The 26,246-nt window shown below is 41.0% G+C and overlaps 1 protein-coding gene across 1 annotated transcript in view; it reads right to left on the reverse strand.

The window, feature by feature from the left end:
- RARB (retinoic acid receptor beta) overlaps positions 1-26,246 on the reverse strand; it is a 572,080-nt gene that overhangs the window by 474,634 nt on the left and 71,200 nt on the right. The window lies entirely within an intron of this gene.

A 26,246-nucleotide genomic window follows, 5' to 3' on the forward strand; every position in this document is an offset into this window, starting at 1 on the left:
CTGAGAAGAAGCTGCAGATCAAGTATTACTTAATGGAAGAAAAGAAAAGGGAGGGTGAGTTTCCAAAAGTCACCTCAAGATGAGAATCACTTGGAGTACTTGTTTAAAACACAGATTCCTGGGCTTCAGTCCAGAATCAAATCAGAATTTGCAGGCAGAGGTCTGGAAATCTGCTTTCTCTGACTAACAAGTGCTCCAATAAAATTTATCACCAGTGGACCTCACCCTGGCTGTGCAGTAGAACCATCTGGAGAGCCTGTATAAAACACCGATGGCCGGAGCCTCACCATCAACCAGAAGAGCAGAGTGTGCAGCCCAGCATTTGTTTTTCAAACATCTCTGGCAATTCTGCTGTAGCAGGTCTGACAAGGGCACGGGCTCTGGCATGGAAGCCGGTGTGGAAGTTGTAGCAGCTTAGAGAATGACTTGATTCAGCCAAAGGCACTTTGGGGCTCATGCGATACCCTACAGGACAAATCGCATGTTCTGCCTGCTTTGTAAATAAAGTTTTATTAGAACACGGACATGCCAGTTCTTTACCTATTCTCTGCAGCTGCCCTCGCCCCACCTACCACATCAGAGCTGGATAGCTGCAAGAAGGATCACTGGCCCACAGGCCCATATATTCACTCTCTGCCTCATGACTAAGTTTGCCAGTCTGAACTCACCAAGCACCTGGATCAAGGATAGTTAACGCATTACAGTCATGGCAATAAGCCTGGGTTACATACAGGACACGGTTCTGTGTGCCCTACATCTACTACCACGATTCTCATTTTACCAAAAAGAAAACTGAGGGCTGGAGAGGTAGAGAAACATGTCTATGCTTCCAGCACCAGCAAAGGATGAGGCCGGGATTTGAATGCAGGCTGTGTGACCTCAGGACCTCAGATGACCATTTTAATCAGGACATCTCTTAGGCATGACTTCCGTGGCAAGATACAGGACGAGTAATGGTGAGTCAGGGCTTCTCAGGCGGCGCCAGTGATAAAGAGCCATCCCGCAGTGCAGGAGACATGAGAGATGCAGGCTCGATCCCTGGGTCGGGAAGATCCCCTGGAGGAGGGCATGGCAGCCAACTCCAGTATTCTTGCCTGGAGAATCCCATGGACAGAGGAGCCCAGCGGGTTACAGTCCATGGGCTCATAAAGAGTGGGTCATGACTGAAGTGACTACACAGGTACACACGCAACGGTAAGTTAAGAGGACACACAGACATCTGAAGAATCTAAGCCCCTGGTCTGGTCCTTTGAGCCTCATGTCCACGGGAGCAGTCAGACCGGAAAGGTTTCACTCTTTTATCAAACTTGAAAAATGCTGAGAACTGAACTATACAATTCCTTTTTCTTTTTGAAATGCACCCTGTTCAGTATGAGAAACTCTCTAAGCTGGAGTCCTAAGCATCGCTCAAGGCTCCCAGACATATGGCATGATGATCACTTCCTTGGCTGCATTAAGCCTCACATCCTTAATTTGTTCTGTGATGTATTCAATATGTTCCTCGTTTCCACAGGGTCAGCAGGATAGACAGTTTGCTGGTAAAGACTGGACATTACTCTGGAATCCCTGTTTGCGGCTGTTTGTCAGAGGATCAGCAGAGCAGGCGGAAGAGAGGAACACTGTAGCCATGAAATGTGAAGGGACAAAGACCGTGCAGTGGCTGGTGAGACAAAAACAGCTATTTTATTGTCAATATTTTGCTTTACAGGGAGCCAATAAAGCAAGGGAAACATATACATTACATGCTGAGATAACCCAGCCCACACCAAGGCCTCGGGGGGAACCTGTGGAGCACCTGCAGGGACCGCAGACCCGCCACCATCAGAGGCAAGGACACCACCACAGAGGTCTCTGTTCCTCCAATCGCTCTGCATTCTCGGATGCCACAGCCTTGATGCTAGGCACGCTGTACGCCAAAGTGCCCATGAGACCAGTTACACGCAGGGCGAGAAGCGTGCTGAGTGACACTGCCCTCCCAGGCCCCCCAGTGGCCTCAGGTACTGCTCCCTGACTGCACGGCCTTGAGATGCCTGGGCATCTACACTGGCCAGCTCCTGTTCCGGCGTCATTGTCACCAGCTCTCGCCAGGCAGCAATGCCACATCCCGATTGAAAGAGGTCCCATCTTTCAACTGTCCCATCCCTTAAAACAGACTCTTTAGCCTCCGGCAGGATGCCAGATTACTTGAAGAGTGTTCGGTTTAGTCAATGAAACCTTTTTTTTTTTTTTTTTTGGTCTTCCTATGTCTCATTGCTGCTTTTTATATTAGAATGTTTAATGCTGATTTGATCTGAATTCTCTTATTTTTTGAACTGGGGTGTAGTTTCTTTACAGTGTCGTGTTAGTCTTTGCGGTACAGTGCAGTGAGTCAGCTGTGTGTATCCACATGCCCCTCCCTCTTGGACGTCCCTCCCGCTGCCCCATCCCGCCCTCTGGGCCCCCACAGAGCGTTGAGCTGAGCCCCCTGCTCTATGCAGCAGCTTCCCGTTCGCTATCTGTCTTACGCATGGCAGTGAACACACCTCCATACCAGTCTCCCAGTTCATCCCCCTTGCTATGTCCACATATCTGATCTGAAATCTTTAGCCAGGGAAATCTGGTCTCTGGTTCATGCTGACCCTGTGTTCCTTGTTCCGCACTCTATACTTTGGGAATTGCTTTCCTTGTAATGCTCTGCCCTGGCCCCACTTTAGAACCTCTGTCTACAGGGCTCCTCTCTGTCAAGACTCTAGGAAAAGACTGTTGCCTCTCTTCCCCTACACCCTCCCAGGGAGAGGCTGTCTGAATGGTTTCCAAGTGAGGTCACAAATGTAGATTATAAGCAAGGACCTAAGGTGGTTGAGTGCTGCCCATTCTGGACACATGGCTTCAATCCCTGGGCTGGGAAGATCCCCGGGGGGAGGAAATGGCAACCCACTCCAGTATTCTCGCCTGGGAGATCATGGACAGAGAAGTCTGGGGGGCTACAGTCCTTGGGGTTGCAAAGAGTTGGACATGATTTAGCAGCTAAATAACAACAAAGGCTTTAGAGCTACTGCTATAATCTAGAAAGTGCAGGTTTGGATGATCGAAGCTGGAAAGAAGAGGAGGTGTATATCCTAGTACCACAGAGCCTCAGAAAGGCAAAGAAACAAATAGGATGCTCCTCTTCGAAGGGTACATTCAAATCTTGTTCTATATTTGGCAGACTTCCTTTTCCAGTCAAATGAAACAACCAAACTGGGCTACTAGATGCTTTCCAAACAACTCCCTATGCCTTCTTGCCAGCTGACTCTAGCTTGCCTCATTTCTTTCATCTGAAAACCCTTTCCAATTTCTGTTGGTTGAAATCCTAATACCTCATTCAATTCCCACTTCAAATGGCACTTTCTTTAAGAAGCTTCTCACTGATCCAGAATCCATCCTGTATTGGTTCTGTACCATTTTTAAGTTCCTTGACATATTTTGCTTTATATTGTGTGCTCCCCCAGATAAGGAAATGCAACCCAACATATTTTGCTTTACATTAGCTTTCCAGAAACTTCCATCAAAGTCACCTCTGCAAATTATCTACTCCTTGAGACTAGAACCCTTGCAGATGTAGTTGTTCAACACATTCTGATGAATGTATAGATCGTGGGTTGTCAGTGACAGGTGATTCCACCCAAGTAGACAGATAAAGAGGAAGAAAAACGTATTTCTTCGATAGAGATTTCCACCCTGGGACCTTTGGTTGCTGCGAGGTTGTGCATGTCCTTCATGGCAGGTGAGCTGGTGGGCCTCTCCCGTTCGGAGCTGGAGGGGAAGGCACAGCTGGCACCGATTTCTGGTCAGGCGCAGGGCCCTTCTCCCTCAGTACCAGACTGTGCGCCCAGCACCTCATGCGCATCACCCCAACCCTCACCATAGCCCCTTTAACAAGTCAGGAAAGTGAGGTCCCAAGGAAGTCGAGCTACACGCTGAAAATCACACAGTTCCAAGGGCCAGGGCAGCTTTCATCCCAAGCAGTCTGCTCCCCAAAACAAAGCATATGTGGGCAACCACTGAATTATCCTGCTTCAGGGCTGAGAGTGGGACAGCTCTGGGTTGCTTGTTTCAGAGTAATCACGGAGCGGCGGAAGGGGTCCAGCAAGGCCGACAAGGCATTTTGTGGGCAGCCCTGTGTCAAGGAGGAGGGCCGGGGAGCTCAGTGCCCTGGTGAGGATGGCAGAACACCTGGGCGACCAGCTCTACTTTGAGCTTCTGTGACACACCCCTTTGGGAGTCTGGCCAAGGAGGCTGCGTTGTGATGGATATGAATTAGGTTAGGTGGCCTTGCTCTAAACCTAAAGACATGGCCAAAGTTATTCAGCTTGCCTAAGTTGCATACTAGAGGGGTTTGTCAACACTAAAGAAGAAAAGGCAGAGAAAGGACAAATCTAGCTGAGATTTACACAGGAAATCCACAGCACCCCACTTCTCTCATCACCTCTCCCCGTCAGAGAAGCTCAGAAGCTGTCTCCTTCACTTTGCCGCAGTGCGTCAACAGCTGCTAGCTAAATTACAATGTCAAGACACGGCTAGGTGAGTGGAGAGACTGTGTCCAAGTGCCGACTTCAGAATGGCAAGATGAGCATGGAATTCGCTGGCAAGAGAATTCACTGGTATCAGTGGATGCTCCAGGCTAACTTCTAGTCAGGACAAATGGCCTCAGTTAAAAGTTCAACTCATCAGCCTGCACCAACTATCAATTCCTTCTTTCAGAAACTGCCCAGAAGATTTACATCACTGGTATGGCATTTAAGAAACCATGTGTATTTCATTTAAGTATCATCGTCTCTGAGGTTTATCTGCCTGTGTAGCAAAGACCAAGACATGGAGATAGTTCTCGTTGTGTCTACTTCACACCGACAGCTCCGCAGTGGACCCGTTTTCTCCCTCCTCTTGACCATTGTTCCGAGTTAGTGCATGGACCACCAGCTGTGGGCTTCAGCCCTTTGGAGGGTTCTCAGGCTCTACTAGCGGTCCTGGAGGCTTTCTGTGAGGCGACATTCCCTCTTTGAAAGGCAGATATGGCATCTGTCTGTCAACCCTAAATTACCTTCCTCCACAGCTGATGATGATGGCAAATGGCCATGTACTCAGACATGCCACTGATGAGCTTAAAATAAATACTGGCAGTGATTTCCTGCATTGGAAGAAAATTCTAATGGGAGAGGGAAGGGCAGAGAGATCATAGCATCTCCTCAAGTACTACTGTGAAGGATAAGACAGTTGCAGGGCAGGGCTTCTCAACCTGTGGGCATAGTTGCTCAGTCGAGTCCAACTCTTTGCAACCCCATGGACTGTAGCCTCCAGGCTCTTCTGTCCATGGGATTTTCCAGGCAAGAATACTGGAGTGGGTTGCCATTTCCATCTCCAAACTTGAAGGTCTTGCTAAAGTTCAGATTCAGATGCAAGAGCTCTGGAGCCAGTGATTCTGCTTTCCCATCAAGCTCCCAGGTGAGGCTAACGCTGCTGGTCTTCAGACGCCACTTAGGGTAATAGGGCTAAAAGGAGTCTATATTTGGTCATCACCAGAAGTATCAGCATTCCCAATGCTCAGTCTTACAATCCACAAATCTGTCACACACACACACCGCACTCACCCGATTTTCATGGCACTCTACTGCCTGGAGAAGGTGAGGAAGACTCTTTATTATAAAAGCAACTTCATTTTATAAAAATCTCGATTTATTAGACTGATTTTATATCTCTGAAAACAGAACTCATTTCATGGATGGACCCTAGAGATTATCATACTAAGTGAAGTAAGTCAGACAGAGAAAGACAAATATCATACATCACTCATATGTGGAATCTAATTAAAAATGATACAAATGAACCTATTTACAAAATAGAAACAGACAGATATCAAAAGTAAACTTATGGTTACCAAAGGGGAAATGTGGTGGTGGGGGGGATAAATCAGGAGTTTGGATTAACATATACACACACTACTATATATAAAGTAGATAACCAGCAAGGGCCTAGTGTATAGCACAAGCAGCTCTACCCAATATTCTGTAATAGCCTACATGAGAAAAGACTCTGGAAAGAGTGGGTACACATATGTATATGTGTGTGTGTGTGTGTGTGTGTGTGTGTATATATTTAACTGAATTATTTTGCTGAACACCCAAAACTAACACAACATTGTAAATCAACTATACTCCAATAAAATTAAAAAAAAAGAATTCACTAGAGGATTCCTAGAAGCAGAGTGCTCCCCTACTAGCAAAAATAATGTTTTTGAAGGCTGTACTTTGCATATAGCAGTATAGGAAACCATTTATGATAAAACTGGTAAACACCTAAATTGGGATATAGTGCAAAGAAGTTAACGCCACAGGATTGAAATGAAAGCCCTTGGACTCTCCATTTGAATGGCTAAATCTGTCACAGTCCTCGGGCTTTTAGCTACTTGCAGAAGATGGGCAGCAGGATTTCAACGGATGCTACCCCTCCAAGGAGTCTCTGAAATTGGCTGATCATTTCACCTATGGGCGGCCACCTGGGAAGTGAATGAATTGGGTCAGTACAAATAGGTCAGATGCTTGTTAGAAAACCACTAGGGATACAATGTTAACCTTAAAAAGAAGCCAGAGAAACTTAGAGTGGATTTTAGTTCTGCCATCCTTACACATTTAATATATTAAATTCAGATACTGGCAGAATATATATGTCAGCGTCAAAAAGTTATCCAGGGAAAGGCAAATATGTTTTGAGAGCACTCATCAGTTTCCTGGTACTAAAAATTTTATCCCACAATGTTTTTGAACCCTCTCTTAAAGAACCATATCTTATAGAGGATTATACACTAAAAGACAAGTTTTCCAAGTATAGGATTCTTATTAATTAGTAATTCTCATACTAAGTCAAGTTACGGTTGAAAGTAATGGTTCCTTTGTTTTGCTTATATATGTGGACTCAGTTAAAAATAGTTATCTATGCAGAAACATCACCTATATTGACAATTTTTCAATAGGTAGTAACTATAATAATATAAAATGATCTTGAACATGTACCTTGATTTTTTCTCTGAAACCAGAACTGTTTTTCAATGTCCTTTCATGCTCAAGTCTATCAAGAATAAGGATTCACATTGCTAATTATAACATTGGGCTTAAAGTTTAAGTAGAAACAGTTAAGATGTAATGGACATTGAATATTCATCTGTTTTACTTCATCCTGTTTACCTTGGTTCCACAGGTGATGGACCAGACTGAGTGTGTAGTCTTGTTTGAACCAATGATCAGTCTAGAAACTAGAAAAACTTCCCTGTTTTAAAGAAGTTTGTGGGGCTTCCCTGGTGGCTCAGTGCTAAAGACTCTACCTGCCAACGGAGGAGACACGAGTTCGATCCCTGGTCCAGGAAGATCCCACATGGTGAGAAGCAACTAAGCCCGTGAGCCACAACTATTGAGGCGTGCTCTAGAGCCCAGGAGCTGCAAACTACTAAAGCCCTGCGCCCTGGAGACCGTGCTCCACAACAAGAGAAGCTGAAGCAGTGAGAACCTGGGCACTGCAGCTGGAGAACAGACCCCGCTCATCGTAACTAGAAAAGCCCATGCACAGCAACGGGGAGCCAGGGCAGCCAAAAATAAAAGGTATCAAAACAAATCTGTTACCGTGCTGCTTTCAGATGGCTCTATCATAGCCTGGGGGCAAGGGAGCAGCAGCTAGCTTTTAGTAATTTCTTCACGGATGGGTCTACTTTCATCTCTCCACCAGTGTAATCTGAGCACACCCCAACAGTCTCCAGTCACCCCCTGACTCTGGGCCACACCAGATGTTGCTTGAAAGGCAGGACTGCAGCCCCCCTGAAGACTGGAATTCCCTCTAACCCTAAGGTATATCATCTGAAGTCAAAACAATGCCTTCTTGACTGTTCTGTCAGCCTTTTATCTCTCCATTGCCTGACCATGCGTCTCCTGAATGAGATCTCAAATTTGATCTTAACTGAAAAGGATGTTTTGAGTACCTTTACTCTTATGTAGACAAAGGCTATTTCAGAGAGCTCTAGTCTTTCAAAAGCAGATGCTTCTTTTAAACTCAACTAACCCTTGTCTTGGGGGTCTTACAAAATGGTTCTGCCTCTCAGTCATGGCTGAGGGCTGAAAATACAGGGGTGGTTGGGGATTAGAAGGGAAGATTCTTTGGCCAACATTCTTAAAAAAAAAAAAAAAATGCCAGTGGGACCTGAACTTGAGTACCTGGCTTCTTATCACATGGTCATTTAAATGACAATAAACAAAGCGGCAGTTAGAGGCACACACAGGTCTGGTAAATCTTACTCTAAGGTATTAATTTCTGCTGGAAATATGCAATCACAGTAAAACTCAACAAGAATATGTTTACAATCTATAAAGCTCTTCAAACTTCAACATCCACATGCAAAAGGAAAAAAAGATTTCTACCAAATGTCTTTGTTTTCTTCATATCTGACCAAACTTTTTTTTTTTTTTTTTTTTGCTGTCACAACAAAATATTGATAAATAAAACCCAAACTCAAACCTTACAGTATACATCACTCAGTATTTCTGAATTTCAGCATTACTAAGCTTTTTAAAGGCATGGAGAAGGGGACAGAAATCATATCTCTTTATTGAAATCCCATTTCACTGCTGAAACAGAAAACGCATCTTAAAATATCAAACTTTATCCTATGTGAGAAATGAGAAATTATAAGCATTCCAGTTGCATTCAAAATTCCTTGAATTTTAAGTTCTTAAAGCTTGTTTTCTTTGGCTGTATAGCCCATTCTTTTAAATACTACTCAGTCACAATGAAGTATTCTTTTAAATAATAGAAATATTTAGTGTCTGGGCTAAATAGGGCTTTCAGTCTATATTAAAAGGCCTGAGACTAATGTACGTTCATGTGAAAGCAATGTCTGAGCACCTCAATGATTACAGAGTTTGACATCCATCTGCTGTTTCCTGGTTAACACTTTTTACTTTTTCAACACCTTGGGTGCAATGAAATTTCTGGCTCTTTTGTGCTCTTGACAAATCTGCTTGGTGTTTAATACCATTAATAATGTCAACCTAAACTAACTCACCCAATATACACCTCTCTACCTCCAAACTGAACTATGTGCTAAGGATACCACCAATCACTGCCCCAATGCTCCCTGAACCCAAATTCATAGCCTATGGAGGCCCTCTCTCTTCATCCTAAATGCTCCCTTCCTTCATCACTGAAATCCTGTCCCATCACATCTATTAAGCCATCATCTTGCCCAGTTCAGGTCACTGCCCATCATATGTACTATTAATTGGAGGTAGGAGACACATACTATATTCAGCTTTGTGCTGCTTCTTCTGTTGTGGTCCTCTGTGGCTATTTAAATCATTGCCATTTAATTAGTCATGCATTATATTTTCATGCAGTAATCTAATAATCTAGAAAGCCAGCTATTTATGAAACAAACCAATCCAACATGCTCTATGGGCTATGTCTTCCCATATATAACATGGATGCCCCAGTTAAGCTTCAACACTGAGCACAGTTTACACAATAAGTCATAAACTCATTCAAAGATGGACCACATGTGAATTTTTATACAACCACCTCTTAATTGAAAACTAAGGACATTTAATCATTTATAGAAGCATGATCCACAGCTTATCCACTTGTGTCTTGGTCCTAGCTTTCCATAAGGATTAATTCTGTAGCTCAATCATCCCTTGCTATATTCAAAGAGCCTCCAAAAGCCTTCTGGATAAAGCTTCCTGTCACAACACATACGGTGACATTCTCTAATGTCTGTCTTAAAATGAGATTTTCCCCTTATAAATGGCCTGAGATTTATATGTCCTTATAGTTCTTCTGTCTACTTTTTTCTGTTTTATTTCATTTTTATTTGTGCTTCATACACTCTGTCTCAAACAAAAAATGACATAATGTAGTATTTACCTTTTAAAAAAGTCTTTGCTCTCTTTTTCGTATCATTTACATATATCATCTCACTGACATCAATGTAATTTGGCTTTCCTGACTATCTTATTTCATGCACAGTTGTTTAAGTGAGAGTTGCAGTGTAGCTCAGCATATCCTCAGAGTGTTCACATCACTAAGAATCATTTGCAGCTCAGGCTAATATTTGCCATTTTAGGTTTTCCTACTTGCCTCTGGTTTCTCAGCTAGTGAATGGATGTTTATTTTTTTCTAAAACTCAGATGTCTGGATATGTGGGATTGTGTCTACAATTCCCAAGGAAACAGAAAGAAGGAGGCTTTAGAACTGTGTTGTCCAATATGGTAGTCACAAACCATAGGTATCTGTTTAAATTAAAATTAACTGAACTAAAAATCCAGCTCTCCAGTTGCACTGGCTACACTGTGTGCTCAGCGCACACAGCTAGTGGCTACTGCATCAGACGGTGCAAAAGGCGGTGTCATCACGGCAGCTCTGCCAGACCCGCTGCTCTAGAGGGTTAGGAGACCCACGCTTCCAGACCCACAAGACTTAGACCATTAACAGGAAAACAATGATGGACTCTGCAGCACATTCCTCATGCCTGCCCCAAATTTTCACCATCTTGTTTTTAAGTCCTGGCATCCTGGTGTGCTGCAGTCCACAGGGTCGCAAAGAGTCAGACAACAGAGTGACTGAACTGAACTTATCCTAAAGGAGAGTTTAATCTTCCTATAGTATCTTTAAAGTTCACAGGGTGAAAATTCACTTATGGGGGAATATCTGTGTAACAGCAAGAAAGCTTCAGATGTGAGAACGGTTTTATGATTCAGACTCAGGAAAGGGCAATGATGGTTAAGGCTGAGCCCATCCCTAGCTACACTCTGATACTTCCTACGATGACTATGATAATTGTAAAAAAGCATAAATCCAGTAAAAAGGAATCACCCAATTCTAATCCAATGTGGATCCACAGCCTGCTTTCCCCTTCAAGCATCAATAGAATGCTCTGTTATTGGGAAGAACAAATAATCAAGTTTTCACAGAAATAAAAATTTTAGTTGACAAAGAGCAGCCACATATAGGGTCACATTATCATCCTAGCTAAGACCTGTGAGTACCAGCTGCCTGCACTTTACATGTTATTAGCTCATTTAATTCTTAAACAAAACTTTTAAGAAGGGACTTGGATTTTTCTTGAAGACCAGAGGAACAGAAAAGCCAATCCAGGAAGTAATGCAGGTGACAGCTCATAAATAGTCAAACCTATACTGACACCAGGCAGGCTGACTCTAGAATCTGTGTCTTCACCATGTATCAACTGTAGTTTAGGAATCACAAATGAACTTTTGCATTTTTGACCAGTTAAAAGATTCACAATATATGCTTCTAAATTCTATTAAAATGTCACTTATTAATTCTTTATTGGCTCAGAAAAAAGTTCAGATGCTACCAGATCTCCTGATTTTTATTAGGAGCAACAGTTTTCACTGAACTAATGATTTGTACAGTGCTGGTAACCAAAGAAGTTCAGTAAATCAATTGTTGGACAACTCGTTTACTCTTCTATTTTTGCAAGTAGACAGAAAATATGAAACTAAAGAGTAAAAAGCAGGATTGACAGGAATCGCTGTAAGAAAGGAATGCTCTTTTAATTTATGGCAAAATGTCTTTTTTTTTCCTTTTAAACAAAAACAGTACTCCCCAGGAAATCTCAGTTTTTGTTTTTGTTCAACCAGGACTGTAATATTTAATTAACTTCACAGCTGGATCAACATATTGATGACATTTTATATTCATTTTTCCTAAATGTTTCAGTGTAAATGATCTCTCCCCCAGCCCCTCCCCTGTTCCTCCCGATTCTTTCTCTCTCACACATTTTTTTTCCCATCAGAGCTGATCAGCTTTTTATTTGGAAATGTATGTGTGCACATGTATCTCTATCAAAAAATCTCTTTATCACATCTTCATGATATCTCTCTTAAAAGACTTCGTTATATAAAAGAAAGAAAACTATGAATTATATGTAGTTATAGAAAACAAGATCTTTAAAGATGTGCATAATTTTTTTAAAAAGGCAAACTCTTAAACTTAGAGCGATTTTTCTGGATAACTTAAGAGACTTATTGGAGACCTGGGATTTATTCTCAGCTCTGCCTTAAACCACAGAGGCTATAAACTAGGTGTCACTGATCCTAAACCACATACTTTTCCCCTTTCCATTATTTCTGCTTGCAATTCCTGTCCTCAAAGTGCTGCCGTGAGGTGACTATCATTGCCCATGTGCACCTCAAAACTTTCAGAGTGAGTGCCAGAAGCCTGGAAAAAATCCTGACAGAAGAAGTATAGCCTCTTTGAGATATGCACTACTGCCTCTGAGTTTTTGTTTGTTTGTTTAATCTCATGGTGGGTAAACCCAGGAACCCTGGTGCTTGTTAGCAGAGGGGATTGTCTAGTTATATGCTGTTAAACTTTTTTTTTTTTAATTACAGGCTAACATCATTGATGAAGATAGACACAAAATTCACAACAAAATACTAGTAAACTCAATTCAACAATACATGAAAAGGATTTACAGCATGATCAAGTGGGATTTACCTTAAGGATGTAGGAGCTTTCAATATGTACACATTAATCAATGTAATATATCACATTAACAAACATATGAATAAAAATCATATGATCATGTCAATAAACATCTTTGAGAAGACTCTTGAGAGTCCCCTGGACTGCAAGGAGATCAAACCAGTCAATCCTGAAGGAAATCAGTCATGAATATTCATTGGAAGGACTGACGCTGAAGCTGAGACTTCAATACTTTGGCCACCTGATGTGAAGAACTGACTCACTGGAGAAGACCCTGATGCTGGGGAAGGTTGAAGGCAGGAGGAGAAGAGGATGACAGAGGATGAGATGGTTGGATGGTCCAACTTGATGGACATGAATCTGAGCAAGCTCCGGGAGATGGTGATGGACAGGAAAGCCTGGCGTGCTATATAGTCCATGGGGTTGCAAAGAATCAGACACAACTGAGCGACTGAACTAAACTGATGTCAATAGATGCAGAAAAAGCTTTTGATAAAATTCAACACCCATTTATGATTAAAAAAAAAAAGACTCCCCAGAAAATGGGGATACAGGAAACACGCTGCATGCCAAGTTGCTTCAGTCATGTCTGACTCTTTGCAACCCTATGGCGTGCTAGACTCCTCTGACCATGGGATTCTCCAGGCAAAAATACTGGAATGGGTTGCCATTCCTTTCTTCAGGGGACTTTCCCAAACCAGGGATCGAACCCACATTTCCTGCTACTCCTGCACACCAGGCAGATTCCTTACTGCTGAGACACTGGGGCAGCCCCAGAGGAAACATACTTAAACATAATAAAGGGCATATATGACAAACCTGCAGCTAACATCATTCTCAACGGTGGAAAAGCTGAAAGCGTTTCCTCTAAGACCAGCAACAAGACAAGGATGCCCACTCTTGCGATTTTTATTCAACACAGCAATCAGAAAAACAGGAAGTAAAAATTGGAAAAGAAAAACTGTCACTCAGATAACATTATATTATACATAGAAAATCCTAAAGATGCTACCAGTAGAATCTACTAGAGCTCACCCATGAATTTGGTAAAGTTGCAGGATACAAAATTAATATAGAGAAATCTGTTGAATTTATATACACAGAGTATCAAAGAGAGAAATTAAGGAAACAATCCCATTTACCATTAAATCAAAAGAATAAAATGCCTAGGAGTAAACCTATCTAAGGAAGCAAACGACCTATACTCCAAAATCTATAAGACACAGATGAAAGAAACTGAAGATGACAGAGCAGCAGATAGAAAGGTATACCATGTTCTTGGAGTGGAAGAATCAATGCTGTTAAAATGAGCATAGCATCCAAGGCAATTTACAGATTTAAGACAATTTACAGGTTCAGTGCAATCTCTATCAAAACACCAATGGCATTTTTCACAGAACTAGAACAAATAATTTTAAAATTTGTATGGGAACACAAAAGACCTGGTATGGCCAAAACAGTACTGAGAAAGAATGCAGCTGGAGGAATCACATCCCCTGCCTTCAGACTATACTACAAAGCTGCCGTATGGCACTGGCACAAAAACAGATACACAGATCAATGGAACAGAAGAGAAAGCCCCCCAAAACCCCACACATGTATATGCAATTAACATACAACAGAGGAGGCAAGAATATATAATGGATAAAAGACAGTCTCTTCAATAAGTGGTGCTGGGAAAACTGGTCAGCTATAAATTAGAAGATCCTCTAACACCATATGTAAAAATAAACTCAAAATGAGTTAAAGACCTAAATGTAAGACTGCAGACTATAAAACTCCTAGAGGAAAACATAGACAGGCACCCTTTTTACATAAATCACAGCAATATTTTTCTTTTGGATTTGTCTCCTGAGTAACTGAAATAAAAGCAAAAATAAACAAATAGGGCCGTATTAAACTTAAAAGCTTTTGCACAACAGAGGAAACCATGGACAAAACACAAAGATAACCTACTGACTGGGAGGAAATATTTGCAAATGATGTGACCAATAAGGGATTAATTTCCATTGTTGTTGATGTTCTTGGGGAGATAAATGGTGATTCTGAGTTGAAAAGTGATTGGGAAGTGCCATTCTAAGTGTGGAGATGTTCAGAAACATTTAAATCAATTTATTTCACTGATTTTTTCCCCCTTTACATGTGGTTAAAAGTGATATATGATAAGAACTATGTCTAAATTAAGTCTAAAAGAACTCTTTCAATAAGTTAAAAGTTCTAAATGATAAGAAAGCAAAAAAAAAAAAAAAATGATAAGAAAGCATAGCACCGTAATTTAATTGCCAGTGTTTTTTCTTAGCAGTACATAAAATAATGACGTGTCTTTCTGGAACATCATCTTAGATCTGATGAAATAACCATAATATAGTGGCTTAGAACACTAGACAGACAAACCTGAAATAAGTACTCAGTATTCTACTTCTTATTACCAGTGAGTCTTTGGGTGAATTTCGTTACATCCCTAACTTTTAATTTCATCATCTGTCATATGAGGATATAAAAGTTCTCATCAAGTATTTTTGCAAGGATTGAATGGAATAATGTAGGTAAAGCATCTGAGCATACTGCCCAGCACATAATAAGAACTCTATAAATGGTAGCCTTTGCTATTATTATATGTGTTAACTTGGGCAAGTCACATAATTCTTGAATGATGAGTTTTCTTAATTGTCAAGTCAAGTCTAACATTTCCCACCTGATCTCTTAGGACTGCTGTGACATTCAAATGCAATAATTCAAAAACACAACGTACTAAACTGCTACACAAATATGCTATTACAGTTTATAATTATAGTAACAACTGGTGCTATTAAACAACAAGGATACTGTCTCCCATGGTTAAGAGCATCTTGGTACAGAAAGGATTTATCACCTGGGTTCTAGAAGAGTTTGAAAGAAGAAAGAGACAGACACCTTTTCTGGATAGTGAAAGAGGAGAATCTGCATTAGGCCATCTTTAAGGTTCCTTCCACAGGCAGGACTTTTTTGCAATTGAGCACCAGTAGGGTTTAATGTGTTGAGACAGTGTGATGAGTCAGAATGGAGGGCTGTGTCAAACTGAGGAACGTGCACCATAGCCATCTCTTGGTGTGCACAGGGGATCAGCTCCAGGACCCTTAGGGACACAGAATCTCTGAAGCTCAAGTCCCTTACATAAAAGGCATGATGTGTGCTTACAGTCAACACATCCTCCTCCATATAACTTGAATCATCTCTAGATTACTTATAGTATCTAGTACAATGTAAGTGCTATGTAAATAATTGCTGGTGCAAAGTAAATTCAAGTTTTGCTTTCTGGAACTTTCTGGATTTTTTTCCCCAAATATTTTTGATTTGAGTTTGGTGGAACCTCCAGATGCAGGACCCAAGATGCTTACTGTACCTGCCTCTTGGTGGGACTCCATCCTTTAGACCCCTTGCTTTTCCCTTTATTGGCTTCAATCCCTCCTCTTGTCCAAACTCACCATCTTTTCACCCTAATCCCGGATCCTATTCTTTCTCCTCGAAGTCTACAATTTCCTCTGGCTTTCCTTCTCCCCAGCATATCTAGTGCTGGTAATGGTGAGAAACTTCTCAGCTTAATATTTTGGTTCCTTTAATTTTGGGGAGTGTATGGGAGTTGTGGGGAGAAGAAGTGATGATTTTGGCACCAATCCTCAAATTAGAATTGTTAATGTTTTGGGGCCTCATATTCTCTCCCAAGGGCTATCCTGGCAAATGGCTCAACCCTCTGTCCCCCTTGAAATGTTTCTTATGGTGAATAGGATCTATCATAGACTTGTGATTCCTGAAATCTAAAGCCTTTGCAAATATATATTTTTCTTAGCAGATGAGGAACTTTGAAAAATTATAGCATGCCAGACGGGTTTAAACAATTCATCTGGTATGTTGAAGCTAATTAGACATGCAACATAAACACTGCCATGATAAAAATGTACAGAAAAGGCATTTCACAAACAATATGACTATAAAATCCTACATCTGATCGAAAATGTTTAAAAAGAAACAACTCTGTGCCAAGATTTTTTTTTTCCAAGGTCCATTATTTTCAGTGTGATATCTGCAGAAGAAGCCAAGTTACTGAAGAGCTTGATGTTGAAGAGTGAAGAATTCAAGCTAAACACAAAATGATTAGGAACCCAGGAGGAAGGCATGGTTCTTGTTGTCCTTGGAGCTAAGCATGTGAACTTTTCTTGAAACTTGGCTGTTTCTGTAGGCACCTCACCTTGCGTAAGTCTGGGGTCTAATTTCTGGGCATGTCCTAAGACCTCAGCTGACTTTCCCTTCAGGCTCCCGTTTCAGAGGACAAAGATGTTGAGTTCACATAAATCACTGGAGAGATTTGAAAGAATTAATGATAAATATCTTGAAGTCTGTTGGGACACACTGTTTTGGTCTACGAAGTAGAAGAAGGGATGGGCAATTGTTTCATTTAAAATTTACAGATCAAGCAGATTCTACACATAAAGATAGCACTGTGAGAGACAAGAACATGAGTGAGATGGGACTTTGGCTTAGAATTACTGCAAGAAAGTCAAGGAATTTATTAAGTGGTAACTAAAAGAGATGATGACATTCAGTATTGACATTGTATATATCCATTTTATAGTAAAATTACAGTAAAATGCCCCCCAACCCCCCCCATACACACTGCTTACTGTTCACTTGTTTTTTAAATATATGAAGGCTTAATAGGAGTTGGTGAAGGATAGGGAAGCCTGGCGTGCTGCAGTCCATGGGGTCGCAAAGAGTCAGACACGACGGAGCTACTGAACTAAATAGGAGGTATAATACCAGGGCAACAAGAGTAAGAGAGAAAAAATGTAATGAGGCAAGCAGGAAGGAAAATAAATACAAGGTGGTCCATTGCTTTTATTAAAAAAAAAAAAATCACATCGTGTTCAGTCTTGTTGGAAAAGTCGCTCAGGAACACAGGCCTTAGAACAATTCTTACCCTCTGGTTGTCAAGATAAGTCACAGAGGTTTTTATTTTACCAAAGACAGCACGTTTTCTAGTGGGAGTTTAGTTAAAAGTATTCTGGGAGAGCTGCCTGTTGCAGGCAGTATTTCAGCTGAGCCACAGAAGGTCAGCAGAGCTTTGGCAGGTTCTGCTGGAGGGAGGCATTCCAAGACAGGGCAAGTGCTTGCAGAGACTGGAGCTGCGGGGCAGAGCCACTTTGCTGACCCCACTACACGCGGACAGAATGGGCCAGACGGTCAGTGGGCCTGCCCTGGTCCGTGAGTCCTGCGCTGTACTCATATTCTAGACACAAAGAGCGTTTTGCCTACCGATTCCCATAGAACGGTGGCCAAGTCTCAACAAGTCCTCTACCACAGTCTTCCTGCAGACGTTCTAAGCTGGATTTTTCAAATCTAAAAGATTTGTTTGTGGGTACTGGAGAGGGTTCTGCAGAGGAAAGGCCACAGAAAAAAAGAGCTTCCGAGAAAAAAACCACGTAAAGATCAATTTTTAATGGGCAAGAAATACTGAAAAACAACTTTTAATCACTTTCTCCCTCTATCATTCTGCACCAAAGTGAGTATTTAACACCAGAAATGGTGACAAATGATCACTAATCCATTTAAGAAAATAGCAAATTCAAACAAAAGTAAAAAGCTAATCTGATTTACATTTTTTCTTTTAATCAATCTCCTAAAGCTTAAACATAATTTATAATAGTCATTAATTCAGTTATCTATCATGTACTTACTAAATACCAACTATATGCTAAGGGTTAGTCTTAGCTCTGGCCTTTTATTTGCAATTAAATATTTTCTGGCCTATGAGCTGGACAAACTGAAGGGCTAGAGTGAGAGCACTTTTAAATGCAGAGGTCAGGGCCATTGAGTCTACTTCACCTGGAGCTTGAGATCAGTTCTGTTAATACCAATAGAACTTATGTCATCTGATTCTAAATATGCCTGTTACATATTCATATTTCAGACTTTGTTTTAAACAAATGAAAGACTGGAAGTCCTTAAACCATTTCTCCATGAAAAGACACACTCTACTGATGCATTAAAATATATACAGAAGATGACATTTTTATAAAAATCTATCTTTGTCCAAAAACTGAAAAATGGAAATCAGAGGTTTTAATATTTACACACAGGAAAAAAAATGGACTTAAAATATAAAATAATCAGTATAATCCTTTTTCACTAAACCTGTCTGCTGTTTTTAATAATTTGTTACTCACAACCTATAAAACAGTAAGAAATGCATCTAGTCAATAGTGAAAGAAGGAAGAAACAGATTTACAAAAAAGCCAAGCTTTAATTCACTGGATTTACATAGCAAGTTCAATAGCATCTTTTTGCAAATGCTGTCTCTTCCTTATTTTAATCTCTGTTGGACCTTCCTACCCTCTCTTCTCCATGTCGTCTGCTTTCTCTTTTGTATCCTGTCAATCACTTTGCCTTCCTCAGCTTATTTCTGTATATCTGGCTTCTTGTTAATGAATTCTTTCAGCAGACTCTAAACTGCAGGTTCTTCTTACTAACATTTTTTTCAGCAGGTTACTTCATCTGTTGAAATTTTTAATTATTAACATTTTTAATTTGACATTTTCCCATAAATCTCTCTGAAAGTTTCCTCAAGTCCCTTATTCTGTTTTCAGGGACTGACCTAGAACTCTCCAGGCATATTTAGCTGCTTTCAATGACAGGATTGTTCCGGGTGTCTACTTCATCAGGGCTGCCATTTATAGACCATTTCATGTAAAATTATACCCTGAACTGGTGTTCCTGGAAACTATTTGCATAGATAAAATGTAAATGGTCATGCCATTTACATGGACTGCAAAATAAAGGCTGCAAGTGCATAGTCCCCAGAAATATAAGCCTAGATATTTTACACAAATGATTTGAAAATCTCTTCACAACAGATTCTTATTTTCATCTAACAGGTGACAGTAAGGAGGCTGAGAAAGGTTTGGCCACTTTCTCAGAGTCATATGACTAAGAAGCATTGAGCCCACGATTTAAAAGTGGACTCTGTGGATTCCAAAGTGTACTGTCTTTGCACTCCTTATCATGGACTCAAGGGATGAAACACCCCCAGGTCCCCTGGCTACCCCAGCCTTGGCTGACCATTTAGCAAACATTTGCTCTGTGTATCAGAATAGCACACCTAGAGCTCTGTCAGCACAAATATATTATTCAGAATGGAGAACCCTCATTATAAGCATTGTTCTTATGTAAATTCCCTCAAATGATGCCTTTTTTCAACTCATTTGAGTTTATGGAAATAAAAGTTAATGATGTCACTAAAACTCAGCACAGAAATTAACTACTCTTTATAAAAAATATTTTAAAGCCGTTAAATTAAATGTGGTAATTTCTGTCATTCCTAAAACATGAGAGAAAGGTAATTTCTAATAGCACTGAGTATTAAATTGAAAAACGGAGAACATTTTAATCAAAGATTTTGAGGTTGTCTTCCTTCCTTCCCTCCTTCCTTCTAACCCCAACCACCCATTAAATGCCAGGACTTCAAGAAGCTTCTATTCTAGCCTGGTGGCATGAAGCCAGAAAATAAACAAGTAAACAGATTAAAAAAAAATGCTTTCAGAGGGTGACAAAAATCAGGCAGGCAGATAAAATATAGAAGGATGGGGACACAGCTGATTTAAATTGGGTCTAGAGGTTCTGCCACTCCCAGGAGATGACCTGAAGGATGAGAAGCTACCAGCAGCAGCCCAGCACCCTAGGAATAGCCTTTCGGATGGAGAGACACGTGTCAGCACAGAGCTCAGAGGTAGGAAGCTGTATGGTCTATTGTGTGCAAAGAGCAAAGGAAGGTGGGTGGGCTGGAGTGAGGCTCCCTGGGGAGAGGGGCCTGGGAGAGGATGGGGAGGGCTGCAGGCTCAGATCAGGCAGCTCTTGTTGGCCATGGTCACGGACTGGGAGCAGATGGCAAGCTACTGGAGGTGCTGCAGGGTGGCACCTCATTTGATGTCTACTCTTGGACAATCACTTAGGTGCTGAGGGGCAAGGGGAGAAGCAGGGTGGTGAGTGAGGGCATTCTTAAGAGCTGGGGCGAATGGCACTGAAGAGTCCCATGGGGCTGGCGTGGTGGAGGGGGAGAGCTGGGGTGTATCTGAGGGCACAGCTGGCAGGATTATGGATGCACTGAAGGACACAGCCCTGACCAGGACGCAGGGTTTGCCTTGTCCTCCAAGGTGCCTTTAGGACCAATTCTCCGATGAAAGAAGCAACAGCTGAGTAACTCAGCTAAGAGACCTTGACAAGCTATCCCAAAGACCAGAAAGGAAACACAAAGCGATGTTCCAATGACCAATGACAGAGTTTACCTTTCAGGAGATGCCAGTCATCACTTATGGCTACTAAAAGTGCGGTCTGGGGCAGCGGCACTGAGTTCCCCAGTTAGAAATGCAGAGTCTGCATCCCCACTCCAGACCTGCTGCATCTTCTCTGTAACAGAATCTTCTCTGTAACAAGACCCCCGGGGGACTGGTGCCCACAGGAAGGCTGGAGATGCAGTGGCATGAAAGATTCTGGCCAACTGGAGTCTGCAAACAAGCAGGGCCCTCCAAGGCATTCCCAAGACAGACCCTCCCCCATACACTCTGCTGGAGCTCCTCTCTGAGACATGAGGCCCACAGTATCCGACACACAATTCCTGAGTTGTTTTACAAATGCTAAAACCCCCCCAAACGTTCATTAACTATTTGATGACCTGCAGCACACAGCCCTCTGCAGCCTGAGGACTAATGATGTGAGCTCCCATGAAATCACTCTGTGACCTCACCATCAACAAATCAGAGAATTGTGCATGAGCTTGTCGCATACCCTCCCTCACCCGGCCTTTAAAAATGCTTTCCTGAAATCTGTCAGGGAGTTGGGGTACTTTGAGCACTAGCTGCTTGGACACCTTGTCTGGGGCCCTGAAATAAAGGCTACACGTTCCTTCACTATGACTGGGGGTCCGTAGATTGTTTCACTGTGCTTCAGTGAGCAGAGCCAAGTTTGGTCCAGTAAAAAGGTCACACTCCTTTATTTTAAGAAATAAACAAAGGTCCCATGCTTATTTAGTATTAGCAACCTTGAAAAACAGAAATTGCCTTCACTGGTACAGCAACAAAAAACACCAAATGAAACATAAAACCAGCTTCTATAAGGTTGCTTCAAATCACCCTAGTTACCAGACTCCCTTCCCTTTGCAGTGGTCTTATTTTTTCGTCATTTCAGTGATTGCACACATGAGAATGGAAATCTGCACAAATCTGGTTAGCAGACTTCAGGGCCTGGTGGTCAGGATACTGCTCTCCAGTTATATTTTAAAGGAAACATTACTTTCTTCAATTATAAATAGAGGTCACTGCAATTTCTGTGCAGACTCCTAAATGTTTTATGATGTTTTTAATGAAAAAAAGGCAAAGAAGCCAATGCTTCAATATATCACATACACAAGAGCTGCAAAACATTATAATAAAAATCTATGTACTCAACTACATTTTCAACCAGCAGTGAACCTACTGAGAATGGAACCATTTATATATAGCTCATTTCTTCTTTGAGTTCAGAGGAACCACACTGAAATGCACTTCCCTCAAAATCTGGGTTTCCTTCCTGACGATGTCACCTAAAAACTGAATGTAAAAGCCATCTGTTTGAAAATGAAATCAAGATGTTTTGCAGAAGTGGTGCTCATACCTCTGTATTGACTTGCACAGAGGTTATTAATCAAAGTTTGGATAGAATCAAAGTTCAATTCAAGTCAGCAAGTATTGACTGAACACCAATAACAATTAGGTGTGATTGAATTATGTGCCTACAGAGCTACTGAAGACTGCTGATTGAGAAGTTTGATGATTTTAAAGACAAGAGGAGAGATATTCCTTAAAACTTAAAATGCTCACAACTAGGGAGATTTAATCCCTCTCTGGAGTATTAAATTTACCGTGTCTTCTTTCCCCCTTCTTTTTAAATATCTGAGCCTAGTGATACTGACTAGATACTTCCCCCACTCAGATGGATCTTTCCTCCAATCCAGTCAAATGTGAACTTTCCCAGACATCCTGGAGTGGGAAGTCAAGTGGGCCTTAGGAAGCATCACTGTGAACAAAGCTAGTAGAGGTGATGGAATTCAAGTTGAGCTATTTCAAATCCTAAAAGATGATGCTGTGAAAGTGCTGCACTCAATATGTCAGCAAATTGGAAAACTCAGCAGTGGCCACAGGACAGGAAAAGGTCAGTTTTCATTCCGATCCCAAAGAAAGGCAGTGCCAAAGAATGTTCAAACTAATGCACAACTGCACTCATTTCAGATGCTAGCAAAGTAATCCTCAAAATTCTCCAAGCTAGGCTTCAACAATATGTGAACCAAAAACTCCCAGATTTTCAAGCTGGATTTAGAAAAGGCTGAGGAACCAGAGATCAAATTGCCAACATCCATCAGATCATAGAAAAAGCAAGAGAATTCCAGAAAAACATTTACTTCTGCTTCATTGACTATGCTAAACCCTTTGACTGTGTGGATCACAACAAACTGTGGAAAATTCTTCAAAAGATGAGAAATACCAGACCACGTTATCTGCCTCCTGAGAAACCTGTATGGAGGTCAAGAAGCAACAGTTAGAACTTGAAGGAACAACGGACTGGTTCAAAATTGAGGAAGGAATAAGTCAAGGCTGTATACTGTCACCCTACATATATAACTTATATGCAGAGCACATCATGTGAAATGCCAGGCTAGATGAAGCAAAAGATGGAATAGAAATGGCTGGGAGAAATATCATAACCTCAGATATGAAGATGACACCCTTCTTATGGCAGAGAGCAAAGAAGAACTAAAGAGCCTCTTGAGGAGAGTGTAACAGGAGAGTGAAAAAGTTGGCTTAAAATTCAACATTCAAAACAGTAAAGAAGACTTCACAGGAGAATTCTATCAAACACTTAGAGAAGAGCTAATGCCTATCCTTCTAAAACTCTTTCAAAAACTGAGAGGAAGGAACACTTCCAAACTCATTCTACGAGGCCACCATCACCCTGATACCAAAACCAAACAAAAACAACACCAAAAAAGAAAACTATAGGCCAATATCACTGATGAACATAGATGCAAAAATCCTCAACAAAATTTTAGCAAACAGAATTCAGCAACACATCAAAAAGCACATGTACCATGATCAAGTTGGGTTTATTCAAGGAATACAAGGATTCTTCAATATATGCAAATCAATCAGTGTGATACACCATATCAACAAATTGAAAGATAAAAACCATATGATAATCTCAATAGACACAGAAAAAGCCTTTGTCATTTATGATTAAAACTCTTCAAAAAATGGGCATAGAAGGAACCTACCTCAACATAGTAAAGGCCATGTATGATAAGCCTACAGCTTACAGACACAGAAAAAGCCTTTGCCATTTATGATTAAAACTCTTCAAAAAATGGGCATAGAAGGAACCTACCTCAACATAGTAAAGGCCATGTATGATAAGCCTACAGCAAACATTATTCTCAATGGTGAAAAACTGAAAGCATTCCCATTAAGATCAGGAATAAGACAAGGGTGTCCACTTTTATCACTATTATTTTACATAGTTCTGGAAGTCCTAGCTTCAGCAATCAGATAAGACAAATAAATAAAAGGAATCCATATCGGAAAAGAAAAAGTAAAGCTCTCACTGTTTGCAGATGATACTGTACATAGAAAACCCTAAAGATAGCACTGGAAAATTACTAGAGTTAATCAGTGAATTTAGCAAAGTTGCAGGACACAAATCACGACACAGATATCACTTGCATTTCTATATACTAACAACAAAAAATCAGAATGAGAAATTAAGGAATCAATCCCATTTACCATTGCAACAAAAAGAATTCAATATCTAGGAATAAGCTTACCTAAGGAGACAAAAGAACTGTATACAGAAAATTATAAGACACTGATTAAAGAAATCAAAGATGACATAAACAGATGGAGAGATATTCCATGTTCCTGGGTAGAAAGAATCAATATTGTGAAAATGACTATACTACCAAATGCAATCTACAGCTTCAATGTGATCCCTATCAAATTATCAATGGCATTTTTCACAGAACTAGAACAAAAAAATTTCACAATTCATATGGAAACAGAAAAGACTCCAAATAGCCAAAGCAGTCTTGAGAAAGAAGAATGGAGCTGGAGAAATCAACCTTCCTGACATCAGTTTATACTACAAAGCTACAGTCATCAAGACAGTATGGTGCTGGCACAAAAACAGAAATATACACCAATGAAACAAGATAGAAAGCCTAGAAATAAACCCATGCACCTATGGGTCCCTTATTTTTGACAAAGGAGGCAAGAGTATACAATGGGCAAAGACAGCCTCTTCAATAAATGGTGCTGGGAAAACTGGACAGCAACATGTAAAAGAATGAAATTAGAACACTTCCTAACACCATACACAAAGATAAACTCAAAGTGGATTAAAGACCTAAATATAAGACCAGAAACTATAAAACTCTTAAGAGGAAAACATAGGCAGAACATTCAATGACATAAATCAAAGCAAGATCCTCTATGACCGACCTCCTAGAGTAATGGAAACAAAACCAAAAGTAAACAAGTGGGACCTGATTGAGTGGAAACGCTTTTGTACAGCAAAGAAAACTGTACAGCAGGGTGAAAAGACAACCCTCAGAATGGAAGAAAATAATAGCAAATGAGACAACTGACAAAGAATTAATTTCCAAAATATAAAAGCAACTCATACAACTCAATGCCAGAAAAACAAACAACCCAATCAAAAAGTGGGAAAAAGACCTAAACAGATATTTCTCCAAAGAAGACATACAGATGGCTGACAAACATATGAAAAGATGCTCAACATTGCTCATCATTAGAGAAATGCAAATCAAAACCACAGTGAGATATCACCTCACATGGGTCAGAATGGCCATCATCAAGAAGTCTACAAACAGTAAATGCTGGAGAGGGTGTGGAGAAAAGGGAACTCTCTTGCACTGTTAGTGGGAATGCAAATTGATACAGCCACTATGGAAGGTGGTATGGAGATTCTTTAAAAAACTAGGAATAAAACCACCATATGACCCAGCAGTCCCACTCCTAGGCATATACCATGAGGAAACCAAAATTGAAAAGGACACATGTATCCCATTGTTCATTGTGGCACTATTTACAATAGTGAGAACACAGACACAACCTAGATGTCCATCAACAGATGAATGGATAAAGAAGTAGTGGTACATATCCACAATGGAATATTCAGTTCAGTTCAGTTGCTCAGTCGTGTCTGACTCTTTGCAACCCCATGAATCGCCGTACTCCAGGCCTCCCTGTTCATCACCAACTCCCAGAGTCTACCCAACCCCATGTCCATCGAGTCGGTGATGCCATACAGCCATCTCATCCTCTGTCATCCCCTTCTCCTCCTGCACCCAATTCTTCCCAGCATCAGGGTCTTTTCCAATGAGTCAACTCTTCGAATGAGGTGGCCGAAGTATTGGAGTTTCAGTTTCAACATCAGTCCTTCCAATGAACACCCAGGACTTATCCCCTTCAGGATGGACTGGTTGGATCTCCTTGCAGTCCAAGGGACTCTCAAGAGTCTTCTCCAACACCACAGTTCAAAAGCATCAATTTTTCCACACTCAGCTTTCTTCACAGTCCAATTCTCACATCCATACATAACCACTGGAAAAACCATAGCCTTGGCTAGATGGACCTTTGTTGGCAAAGTAATGTCTCTGCTTTTTAATA

The sequence above is a fragment of the Cervus elaphus genome, chromosome 32 (assembly GCF_910594005.1).
Source record: "Cervus elaphus chromosome 32, mCerEla1.1, whole genome shotgun sequence".
In the NCBI taxonomy this organism is placed as follows: domain Eukaryota; kingdom Metazoa; phylum Chordata; class Mammalia; order Artiodactyla; family Cervidae; genus Cervus; species Cervus elaphus.